The sequence below is a fragment of the Medicago sativa genome, chromosome 7, assembly GCF_051527215.1.
Source record: "Medicago sativa cultivar Bolivia chromosome 7, Bolivia_mono, whole genome shotgun sequence".
Taxonomy (NCBI): domain Eukaryota; kingdom Viridiplantae; phylum Streptophyta; class Magnoliopsida; order Fabales; family Fabaceae; genus Medicago; species Medicago sativa.
Genome location: NC_140755.1, coordinates 101,067,057 through 101,078,752, shown reverse-complemented (window position 1 = coordinate 101,078,752; position 11,696 = coordinate 101,067,057). Strand labels below are relative to the sequence as shown.

The 11,696-nt window shown below is 33.9% G+C and overlaps 1 long non-coding RNA gene across 1 annotated transcript; it reads left to right on the top strand.

Annotated features, from left to right (window-relative positions):
- The first annotated feature begins 756 nt into the window (after positions 1 to 756).
- Positions 757 to 9,362, top strand: LOC146911303 (uncharacterized). Its single transcript, XR_015017872.1, has 5 exons — positions 757 to 1,076; positions 1,246 to 1,332; positions 2,785 to 7,316; positions 7,486 to 7,572; positions 9,032 to 9,362. It is a non-coding gene; the product is annotated as an uncharacterized LOC146911303 (long non-coding RNA).
- The last annotated feature ends 2,334 nt before the right edge of the window (positions 9,363 to 11,696 follow it).

The following is an 11,696-nucleotide window of genomic DNA, read 5'->3' as shown; positions in this document are numbered from 1 at the left end:
ACTGAAAGAGTACGGCTTACATTAGAAAAAATGAGAATGATCAGAAGGATACTGATATTATAAATAAAATTAAACTGAGTATGAGAATATTGAAGTTGCTCTACCAGATAATAGAAAAACTGAAGTCTCAGTAGATAAACACCTTAATGTATCAGGCAAATTTTGGAGTCGAAGAGAAGGCATTGCACCTATTGCAATTGGTCAATGATATTTCAATGCTATAGAAATTCCATTAACGTCAGCCTGTGTACATCTGAATGATATCACCTCACCTAAAGCAGACAGCACCTGAAGGTACATGAGACCAAAAATATTGTCAAAAAGGATCAAAAATATTACTCCATACAACATATTAGTCCCTATAACAAATTGATCACTCGGCCTGTTCTTTGCACAACAATAAATGTCATTGGATTTTATACAATGAAATAAGAAGTGTGATCTTAATTGTTAGTTCCAGAATTGTAGTTTATCTACATGACCAATCCATTACTCTTTCTTTACGCAACTATTAGAATGGTTGCAAGTAGAAACAACCAATTCATATCCAAATAAAAAATATATATTACAACGAAGTTTAAAAGAGAAAAAAAACTCATACCCACTGTAATATCTCGCTTAATAACACTGTCATTTGACATTTATCTGTGTCAGCTATTTTTCAAATTGTCTATGAAAATTTTAAGCAGGGGCAAAATAGGTATTTGCCAACCAAAATTCATTTTATAAAAATGAATTTCCACAAAATTTCTACACAATTCCAATCATTTCCTCTCTCTAAAAATATCACAATTCTTCCCTTCTCTTTCCAACATTCCCATCGGCTCTCTCTCTCTCACTCAACCTTCATCTTCTTCAAATCCTCCAAATCCTCAAGAAAATCATTACAATAATCATGCTTATGGTTACCTAGAGGTGTATTAACAAGGGACAAGCTCAAATTTCTTCCCTCCCTTTATATAGAAGTAAACCGCCCCCTTTCCCTCTTTATCCAATCTTCCATTTTTGTCTCCAAATCCATGGGAAATTGCTAGAATTCATGCTTAAAGAGGTACCCATGATGTTTTAAGAGCAAGGTAAGCAACAAAAATGGTCCCTTTCCATTTCACCATGGTTGGCCGCCCTTTACCATCATTTGGGGAAAATATTGCTTTTTGAGAAATTGTTGGAATTGTTCCATTCTATGTCTTTGGGATGTGTTATATGTTATGGGTATTATGATTTTAACATGTTTGATGATTGTAGGAGCAATTGGAGAAGGAAAGGATTTAGCTAGTGGCTTGGAGATTGGGGTTTTGCCACAAAGTTCATCAAAGGAACCAACACAAAAGTGTGAGTTCCTTTAGTTAGTAAACCTTCCCTTTTGGGTAGTCCAATTATGCTATTAGATTGATAAATCATGATTTTGAGCATTAGGACATAGTTAGTGCTATTATGTTTTTAGGCTTAATACCCTTGCTAATATATTCTAGAATTTGCTTTTATGTTAGTTGTCATGCTTATGTTAGTATAGAAGTTGGAGGAAAATTATTAGGCAAGGATTCAATACATTTTCGTAATATGTGTATGATTTCGGCTAGATTCCGGAAATTAGAAATTTGTTAAATATTTGGTATTTTCCTATCTTTGGGAATGAAAAACTTTTAATGAATACACGACCATTGGCGGTTACGGATTGAACTTTCAATTTTTCCGGATATGTAGCCGAAAAGTGTTACGAGAACCTCCAACCACATACTACCATAATGCTATGCGTATTAATGTAAAAGAATGTTTAGAATAAATTATGCCTTTAGAAATTATAGATTATGATCTAGTATGTTAGGACATAACATAGAGACATTATGACTTAAGATATTTACCCTTGCTAGTGTACTCTAAAATGGTTTTATATTGATAATTATGCTTATGGTAGTGTATGAGTTAGAGGAAAAATTATTATGACAAGTTTTGCACAAGTATGAATAAATATGCACATTTCGGCTATAATTTTGGAAAGTGAGAATTGTTCGTTTTATTACTTTGTTTCAAATCTTAACTAATGTAATTTACACTTTTAAGGTAATATAATGGTTTGGTTTGGCTAAGAATATAAATTCTCATTATTACCGAACGTGTAGCCGAAATGTATTATTATGACCTCTAATTACGTACTACCATATAGCATTATTATTTATGTAAAAGAATGTTTAGAGTAAATTGGCCATGAATAAGAGTTATGGGTAAGTCACTAACCCGGGTAAAATATCATTTTTGAGAAGAGAATAGTTATTGACACATTTTCAGTTAGAGACGAGAATTTAATTCTAACTAACAGAATATGACATTAATTGATTTATTAAATTGTGGCTTTCGCTATCCCGCCAGTTGGATACGAAAGGTTCCCGCCAGTTGGAACGGGCACTATCCGTGAGGATGACCCCACAATAATCAGAGGAGTCCGGTATCCCCGTCAGTTGGGTTTCCCGCCAGTTGGAAAATATTTATATATACCGGTTATCAGAGGAATAAATTCCGGGGTTACTCCACCTGGGTTTATTCGTAAAATCAACTCAGATAATTGTTTGTTCAACGCTAACTTTATTAACACACTTGTTAGATATTGAGACTAAATATTCAGTTATGTTAAGATATCAGAGTTATAGGTTAAAGATGTATAACCTCAGAGGGGTTGAATTTAGACAGAGGACAATCATAGGTATCCCCAAAGATTGTCTGCAGCCTAGGATAGGTGGAGCTCACTGAGACATTATGTCTCATCCCATTCCATTTATTATTTTTCAGGTCCACAGTCATCCAAGAGGAAAGATTAAGTAAAGGCTATAGATTGATTATGGTGCTTCACTGATGATGTTTATATGTGGAAGTATGTCTAAGGACTTGTTGTGAAGTATTTTAGTCCCTATCAGTTTATGGGAATTATGTATCAGATTTTGTATAATATTTTGTGCTCGTCAGTTAGTACAAATATCATCTAGATAATATGTAAAGTTATTAGATAATCAGTCAGGAGTCCTAAAGACATATGCACATTATCAGTCATCACAGGTAAATTTTTATATTGAAATTTAATGTACCCGGTATTAAATTTTAACGCTTTCTAAAATTCTAGACACTTTTATGAGGGCGTTACAATTTGGTATCAGAGCTGGTCGATTCAGATCGTGCCTTGGGTCATTAGAATTCAATAAAAGCAGTGGGACCATTGGGTTCCGGATATTTATTCTAAATATCATGTCTAGTTGAGCCTGATCAACTCAGACTAGTATATGATAGTTAGAACAAATGTCTGAGAGCTGAATATGTCCTAGGAGGAATGAAGCGTACGAAGGAGGCAGTCAAGGTGTCAGGTTTTATAATGATTCTTGATAAGGAAGTATTTAATGCCAGAAGGTGGCTGGTGATTTGTGAAGATGGAAATTCCTTGGGAATGGATAGAAAATGTTATAAGTAAGATGGAGTACTTTGATATTATTAAACTGCACTTTGTATGTGGATACAAGAGAAGTAAGATACTCAGGGATGATTGTAATCTTTATATAAGCCACAATATAGGAAGTATGATGTAAGGTATGGAAAAAAATAATTTAGAGTATGAATTTAAGAATACATGAATAGCAAGAGGAATTTGATATGAGGAAACTTATCACACGATTAATGGAATCCATAAGCTTTCAGTCAAAGTAGAGGATGTAAGAAGTGAAGGACATGAAGGCTCAGAGCGAGCAGGATTAATGTCTGAGTTGTTAAGTGAATTAATTTTAAATTAAGCAAATTATTTTGGAGTAGACGGAGATGAACCCTCAATGTAGTCGTTGAATGGATAATGCAAACTAGATAAATTATGTTAGATTAGTGCATCTTCCGAATCTTAAGTGCCAGATTTATGAATTAGAAAGTGAAGATGTTATGTAGTGTGAGAGACAAGAAGAATGAATAATTGGTAGTGGAAAAATTTTGTATGGATCAAAGTGCGGTTCAGATGTATTCTTCTTGACAAGAAATTGCAGATAAACTAAGCTAAGAAGAGTTGTTCACTAAGGAAATTGTAATAGACCCCTGCATCTATCATGAGTTATTAAGTTGTCATGGACTAAGAAACACAAGCTTAACAGTAAGTAGAAAGAGGTTTCAGTAGTGGTAAGAAATAAGATGCAATTTTTCGATTGGAACGGAAACTAAAGATTAAATAATAAGTTGTCAAAATTCAGTGAACTAATGGATGAATGATGTCAAGCTCTATCAAGAGGACAAGAATGTGTTAACGCATGAATATAATAAGTTGAAGTGATAAGGATTAATCAAGATTTTTGAAATTGGAGAATTTATTTTAAGGTTCTGTTATATGAAAGGTTGTTGTTAGTGCGAAAGTGTTAAGAATGAAGTAAAGTATTAAGGAATCGCATATTTTCTTTTGATGATTTTTCTCACGTAATTGTTCTAAAAAATAAAAGAATGACTTGGTCGATGAGAATGGATTTTGAGAATTGAAGTTATCTCAAGGGAGCTCGTAAGTGTAATTATCAGCACGACACGAATGAAAAAGAATGGAAATAAACTGCAAATTGTCGAGTATGTTTTACTATAAACAATGTGAATGTGGGAATCATTCAAGGAACACCTTGCGAGAACAAGTGTACAGTATATGTCTAATGAAGGATTTAATACCTGGAAATAGTTCGCTAGTAATATAAGTTAGTACTCAAAGTAGCAAGAAATGTAAAGTTAGCTTCTCTGTTTAAGACATGTAAGCTTCGAAGGATGACTAGAAGAATTGAATAAACATGTAGTAATGAGATTGAGAAATTTTACATAATGATTGAATTGGTATGCCTAAATCGATGCAAGATAACAAATCAGAGTGGCGCAGCGGAAAATTAATCAGTAAAGAAGTGATAGGATGTGCAATAGTTTTATACTTTGAAAAGAGATATTCATGGAAAATTTTAAGAGACAAACTAATAATTTTCAAACCGCATAATTTAGAGATATTAACAATTCAATTAATGAGAGTAGGACGGAAGTGTTCCTACCTTGTTAAATCTAAGAAAATTGGAATCACCTCTAGTATGTAACTTAGTCAGTCGACTTGGTGATTTCAAAGAATGAATTAAAAGTATCAGTTTAGCTGGAAAAGAGTCATGTATGTGGTAACAAATATGGATGTTGTAGCAAGATGAATTTATTTTGGTTTGAAATATTCTCATGGGATATCAGGTATAGTAAAAGGTATTTAAGTGCAAGGATACTACTCAGAACAAGAATGCAGATGCTTAAACACAATTCTGTTGTGAAGTTCGGGAGTTTTAAACTCCGTATTTTTGAAGGTAAAGAAAAGATTGATATCATACAAGTTAGAAAATTTATGTGATATACAGTATGGAATTATACCAATTCAGGTAACGAGTATGGAATTATCAGAAAGACTGAGATAATACGTTCCTTATAGTAACGGACAGAATAATAATGTTCAAGGAATAAAAGTATATTTTTAGAAGAGTAAGTTCATGAGAAAATTTATGATTACGGATCTTATTTATTTGACAGTGTAATTTGATTAAGTTAAGAATGTTGGAAGTTTAGTGCAGATGAAGTATAGTCGAATGACTACAAATATATGTCATGTATTTAGTTATCAGTCGTACTACATCGTGTATTATGTACTCGTCAGTTAGTGCACTATTACTCATAAGAATTACATTTAATGTACTCGCCAGTTAGTACGTTTTGTATTTAGATATGACTTATGGATTGTACTCGTCAGTTAGTACTTCCATCAGCTATTTGAGGTAGTACCATGTTTGGACTCATTCCACAGAAAACATAGCAGATAACATCAATAACACCTCATATTCATGTGTTGAATAATGGAGGAAGTTGAATCAGTTCTTACATTCATTGAGGTAAATTTAATGCCAGATAATATTCCCAATAGGAGCGATCTTATACAGAGAATGGTGTGATTATTATGAGACCTCGTTATATGGGGTATAATTCAAAAATAAATTTTTATTGGAATTAGTCGTATCATTAAGAACCCCCTCAAAGGTTGGATCTGTTTATGGAAAGATAAGAATCGACGAAGTCGATAAAAGTGTTACTCCAATAAGTGTATGAGATATTTCGAGAACTTAGTGAAGGTAAACAAGAAGTAGTAACCAAAGACAGATTTATAAGGAGTATGTGAAACTAGAAATTTACCCGAAGAATATTTTATGCATTGGTTAGCTTTGCTTTCCACTATGTTCAAAATGTATAATGTATTCCACAACTTACACTTAAGGAGGTTATTATCAAACCTTTTGACCCAGGTGATTGGAAGACATATCAGTATGCATCGCTTTTTATTTCAGAAATTGTTAAACTCCACGGTGTTGAGCAGAAGTCGGAGACAAGGTATTTTGGGACCAGAAATTATTCAAGAGACAACTTTAAAGGTTAAGTCCATCCAAGAAAAGATGAAAGCGACGCAAAGTCGTCAGAAGAGTTATGCGGATAAGAAACAGAGACCTTTAGAGTTCAATGAGGGAGATCATGTATTTCTGAAAGTTACACCTAAGATGGGTTCGCAAGGAACATTCAGAATAAAGAAAACTTAGTCCAAGGTATATTGAACCCTTTCAGATACTCATGCGTATCGGTCCAGTAACTTATCAGTTAGCATTAATGTCAGAATTACATGATGTATTTCATGTTTCTCAGTTACGAAAATTCATTCTCGGTCCTTTTCAGCCAGTGGAATTGGAAACCATAGATTTAGAATCTGAGATGCGAGATCAGTATTCGTATCTATTTTCAGATAAACTCTAAATTTCGAGGACGAAATTTTCTTAAGGGGGGTAGAGTGTAATATCTCGCTTAATAACACTGTCATTTGACATTTATCTGTGTCAGCTATTTTTCAAATTGTCTATGAAAATTTTAAGCAGGGGCAAAATAGGTATTTGCCAACCAAAATTCATTTTATAAAAATGAATTTCCACAAAATTTCTACACAATTCCAATCATTTCCTCTCTCTAAAAATATCACAATTCTTCCCTTCTCTTTCCAACATTCCCATCGGCTCTCTCTCTCTCACTCAACCTTCATCTTCTTCAAATCCTCCAAATCCTCAAGAAAATCATTACAATAATCATGCTTATGGTTACCTAGAGGTGTATTAACAAGGGACAAGCTCAAATTTCTTCCCTCCCTTTATATAGAAGTAAACCGCCCCCTTTCCCTCTTTATCCAATCTTCCATTTTTGTCTCCAAATCCATGGGAAATTGCTAGAATTCATGCTTAAAGAGGTACCCATGATGTTTTAAGAGCAAGGTAAGCAACAAAAATGGTCCCTTTCCATTTCACCATGGTTGGCCGCCCTTTACCATCATTTGGGGAAAATATTGCTTTTTGAGAAATTGTTGGAATTGTTCCATTCTATGTCTTTGGGATGTGTTATATGTTATGGGTATTATGATTTTAACATGTTTGATGATTGTAGGAGCAATTGGAGAAGGAAAGGATTTAGCTAGTGGCTTGGAGATTGGGGTTTTGCCACAAAGTTCATCAAAGGAACCAACACAAAAGTGTGAGTTCCTTTAGTTAGTAAACCTTCCCTTTTGGGTAGTCCAATTATGCTATTAGATTGATAAATCATGATTTTGAGCATTAGGACATAGTTAGTGCTATTATGTTTTTAGGCTTAATACCCTTGCTAATATATTCTAGAATTTGCTTTTATGTTAGTTGTCATGCTTATGTTAGTATAGAAGTTGGAGGAAAATTATTAGGCAAGGATTCAATACATTTTCGTAATATGTGTATGATTTCGGCTAGATTCCGGAAATTAGAAATTTGTTAAATATTTGGTATTTTCCTATCTTTGGCTAATGGGAATGAAAAACTTTTAATGAATACACGACCATTGGCGGTTACGGATTGAACTTTCAATTTTTCCGGATATGTAGCCGAAAAGTGTTACGAGAACCTCCAACCACATACTACCATAATGCTATGCGTATTAATGTAAAAGAATGTTTAGAATAAATTATGCCTTTAGAAATTATAGATTATGATCTAGTATGTTAGGACATAACATAGAGACATTATGACTTAAGATATTTACCCTTGCTAGTGTACTCTAAAATGGTTTTATATTGATAATTATGCTTATGGTAGTGTATGAGTTAGAGGAAAAATTATTATGACAAGTTTTGCACAAGTATGAATAAATATGCACATTTCGGCTATAATTTTGGAAAGTGAGAATTGTTCGTTTTATTACTTTGTTTCAAATCTTAACTAATGTAATTTACACTTTTAAGGTAATATAATGGTTTGGTTTGGCTAAGAATATAAATTCTCATTATTACCGAACGTGTAGCCGAAATGTATTATTATGACCTCTAATTACGTACTACCATATAGCATTATTATTTATGTAAAAGAATGTTTAGAGTAAATTGGCCATGAATAAGAGTTATGGGTAAGTCACTAACCCGGGTAAAATATCATTTTTGAGAAGAGAATAGTTATTGACACATTTTCAGTTAGAGACGAGAATTTAATTCTAACTAACAGAATATGACATTAATTGATTTATTAAATTGTGGCTTTCGCTATCCCGCCAGTTGGATACGAAAGGTTCCCGCCAGTTGGAACGGGCACTATCCGTGAGGATGACCCCACAATAATCAGAGGAGTCCGGTATCCCCGTCAGTTGGGTTTCCCGCCAGTTGGAAAATATTTATATATACCGGTTATCAGAGGAATAAATTCCGGGGTTACTCCACCTGGGTTTATTCGTAAAATCAACTCAGATAATTGTTTGTTCAACGCTAACTTTATTAACACACTTGTTAGATATTGAGACTAAATATTCAGTTATGTTAAGATATCAGAGTTATAGGTTAAAGATGTATAACCTCAGAGGGGTTGAATTTAGACAGAGGACAATCATAGGTATCCCCAAAGATTGTCTGCAGCCTAGGATAGGTGGAGCTCACTGAGACATTATGTCTCATCCCATTCCATTTATTATTTTTCAGGTCCACAGTCATCCAAGAGGAAAGATTAAGTAAAGGCTATAGATTGATTATGGTGCTTCACTAATGATGTTTATATGTGGAAGTATGTCTAAGGACTTGTTGTGAAGTATTTTAGTCCCTATCAGTTTATGGGAATTATGTATCAGATTTTGTATAATATTTTGTGCTCGTCAGTTAGTACAAATATCATCTAGATAATATGTAAAGTTATTAGATAATCAGTCAGGAGTCCTAAAGACATATGCACATTATCAGTCATCACAGGTAAATTTTTATATTGAAATTTAATGTACCCGGTATTAAATTTTAACGCTTTCTAAAATTCTAGACACTTTTATGAGGGCGTTACACCCACCTGCGTCATCAAGAACGACAGGTTAAACATTCCGAAAAACATCACGGTACACAACATTAGTGGTCTCAGTACACACACGATTTTCTTCATCCAGTATAAGCATTTTCAATCCCTTTTTGGAAGTGACTCTCGACATAGCGACATACAACTGTCCATGAGTAAAAACCGGTTTGGAAAGATAGATTTCAACATGAGACAACGACTAACCCTGACTTTTATTTATTGTCATTGCAAAACACATAGCCAACAGGAACTGTCTCGTAGTAAATTTGAAAGGCAGTTCAAGATCACCTGGAACTAAGTTCAGTATTGGAATAATTACTTTTTCACAACATTTTTTTGGTAATAACAGTTACACCGATAAATTTCTTCCCAAGATTGTCTACAATCAACCTAGTCACATTGCACAATTCAGTTGCTTGGTCAATGTTCCTCATCAACATAACTCGACATCCAACTTTAAATCTCAACTTGTGGTTTGGAATACCGGAAAACTTGATATTGTTTAAGAATTTGGTGGTAAACCATTCGCTTTGTACCTCACTATTCTCGTCTGATTTGCAAACCGAATCAGAACTGGTATATTCCTCTTTGTCTCCTGGAACCAATGATAGAAGGAATTTTTTTACTTGATCAACTGCGTCCAGCGTGGGAGCAAGTATCCCCGCGCTTGGAAAAAAATCCGAGATCTTCATGTTTTGTGAAAAAATTCGGATATACAAAATCAACCAGAGAACGCAACAAATCAGAGGAATCTTTTATCAACAACTCATCAGGAATGGGTACGTTAATTTATCCACTCTCTTTGGTGGATCCTATTCCATCTCCAATTGAAAGCATCCAATCGACAAACTTTCTTATCTCATCTTGCTCAACACGAACGGTTGAAGCACGTAAACGCATATTTGTTGTAAGTGTGAGAACCTTACAGTGACTCCACAACTTTGATGAGTTGATGGATGAAGCAAGTATGTCTTTTTTGCATCCTTTTCTTATCACTGGAAAAATTTGTCTGAAATCACTGTTCAAAACGACAGAAAGACCCCCAAATGGTTTGTCTGTATTATCGACACCATCATAAGACATTATATCGCGCATGGTTCGGTCAAACACCTCAAAACAATAACGATGCATTATCAAGTGTCAAATGCCCCAAATGGACACCTGTGTCAAGCACGGGTTAGAATTTCGTCATATTTGAGGGAGAAAATGCTCTGATGTATCAAGTGTCGAATAAAGTTCAATATTGAATAAAAAAGTGGAGGTTGAACAACAAATAAATTAATAAAACTCATATTTTAGTCTTCAATTTTTCGATGAAGATGTGGTATTGTTCTCACTTGTGTGGTTTCTCTTTCTGTAATGTGTCGAATCACATCAATGTTGACTCCCCTATAAAGCCCAGAGGTGGTATCATATCCCGGTTCAACATTGTGGACGGCGGATGGAGTGCTTCTTGGTGGTCTATCACAGACACGGAGAGTCTCTTAATGAAGATATGTTAACCTGTCAATTATGAGTTAAAATTTGACATTGGATGCAAGAGTAGATGTTGAGAAACATATGCGGGAGATTATCCATATACCTAATGCTTTAGGACTTTGGGTGAAGAAGTGATGTCGATCTCACTTGTGTTGTTGCTCTTTGACTAATATGATGATACAACCCAATGTAGGTTCCAATGAAAGTCGTAACATTATAATGATTTGTTTTGTTAGTTTTTGGGTGTCATTTGTTTAATTTTTATCTTAAATTTTAGTTTTAGGATGTCATTCGCTTTCAAGCAATTTTTTATTCAACCTCTATTATTTTAAATTCCTTCACTTTTGGTCTTTGGTATGATTTGACAATGGAAAAATGTAGATGTGTTCTGCTACGTTGACAAAATACATGTTTATTAGACATTTTAAATTGATGCGACATTTTTAATGAATCTATTATTTTGGTAGCATAATTGCCCAGTAATTTCCAATTCCTTAAATAAATTCATAAAATTACCAACAATTGAATCTCTTAATTTTATTGTCATAGATAAAACACACTCTCCTTAGTTTACTTCTTATCATTTCTCTCTTGTTCAAATTCCTTTTTCTTCTTTCTTTTTCTAATTTACTTTCTATCTCCACATTAAAGAAAGGAACAAAGACACCCCTCTATGAAATAGCCACCAACTCACATTTTTTTACCATGTTGTTCCTCTTATCTTATTTTGCTATCTCACCATATCATAGACACAAAGAATCTCACACTTAAGGGAGGGATGGTAATGTGTCATTTGTAAGTAAAACTTCTACATTGGATGCAAGAGTA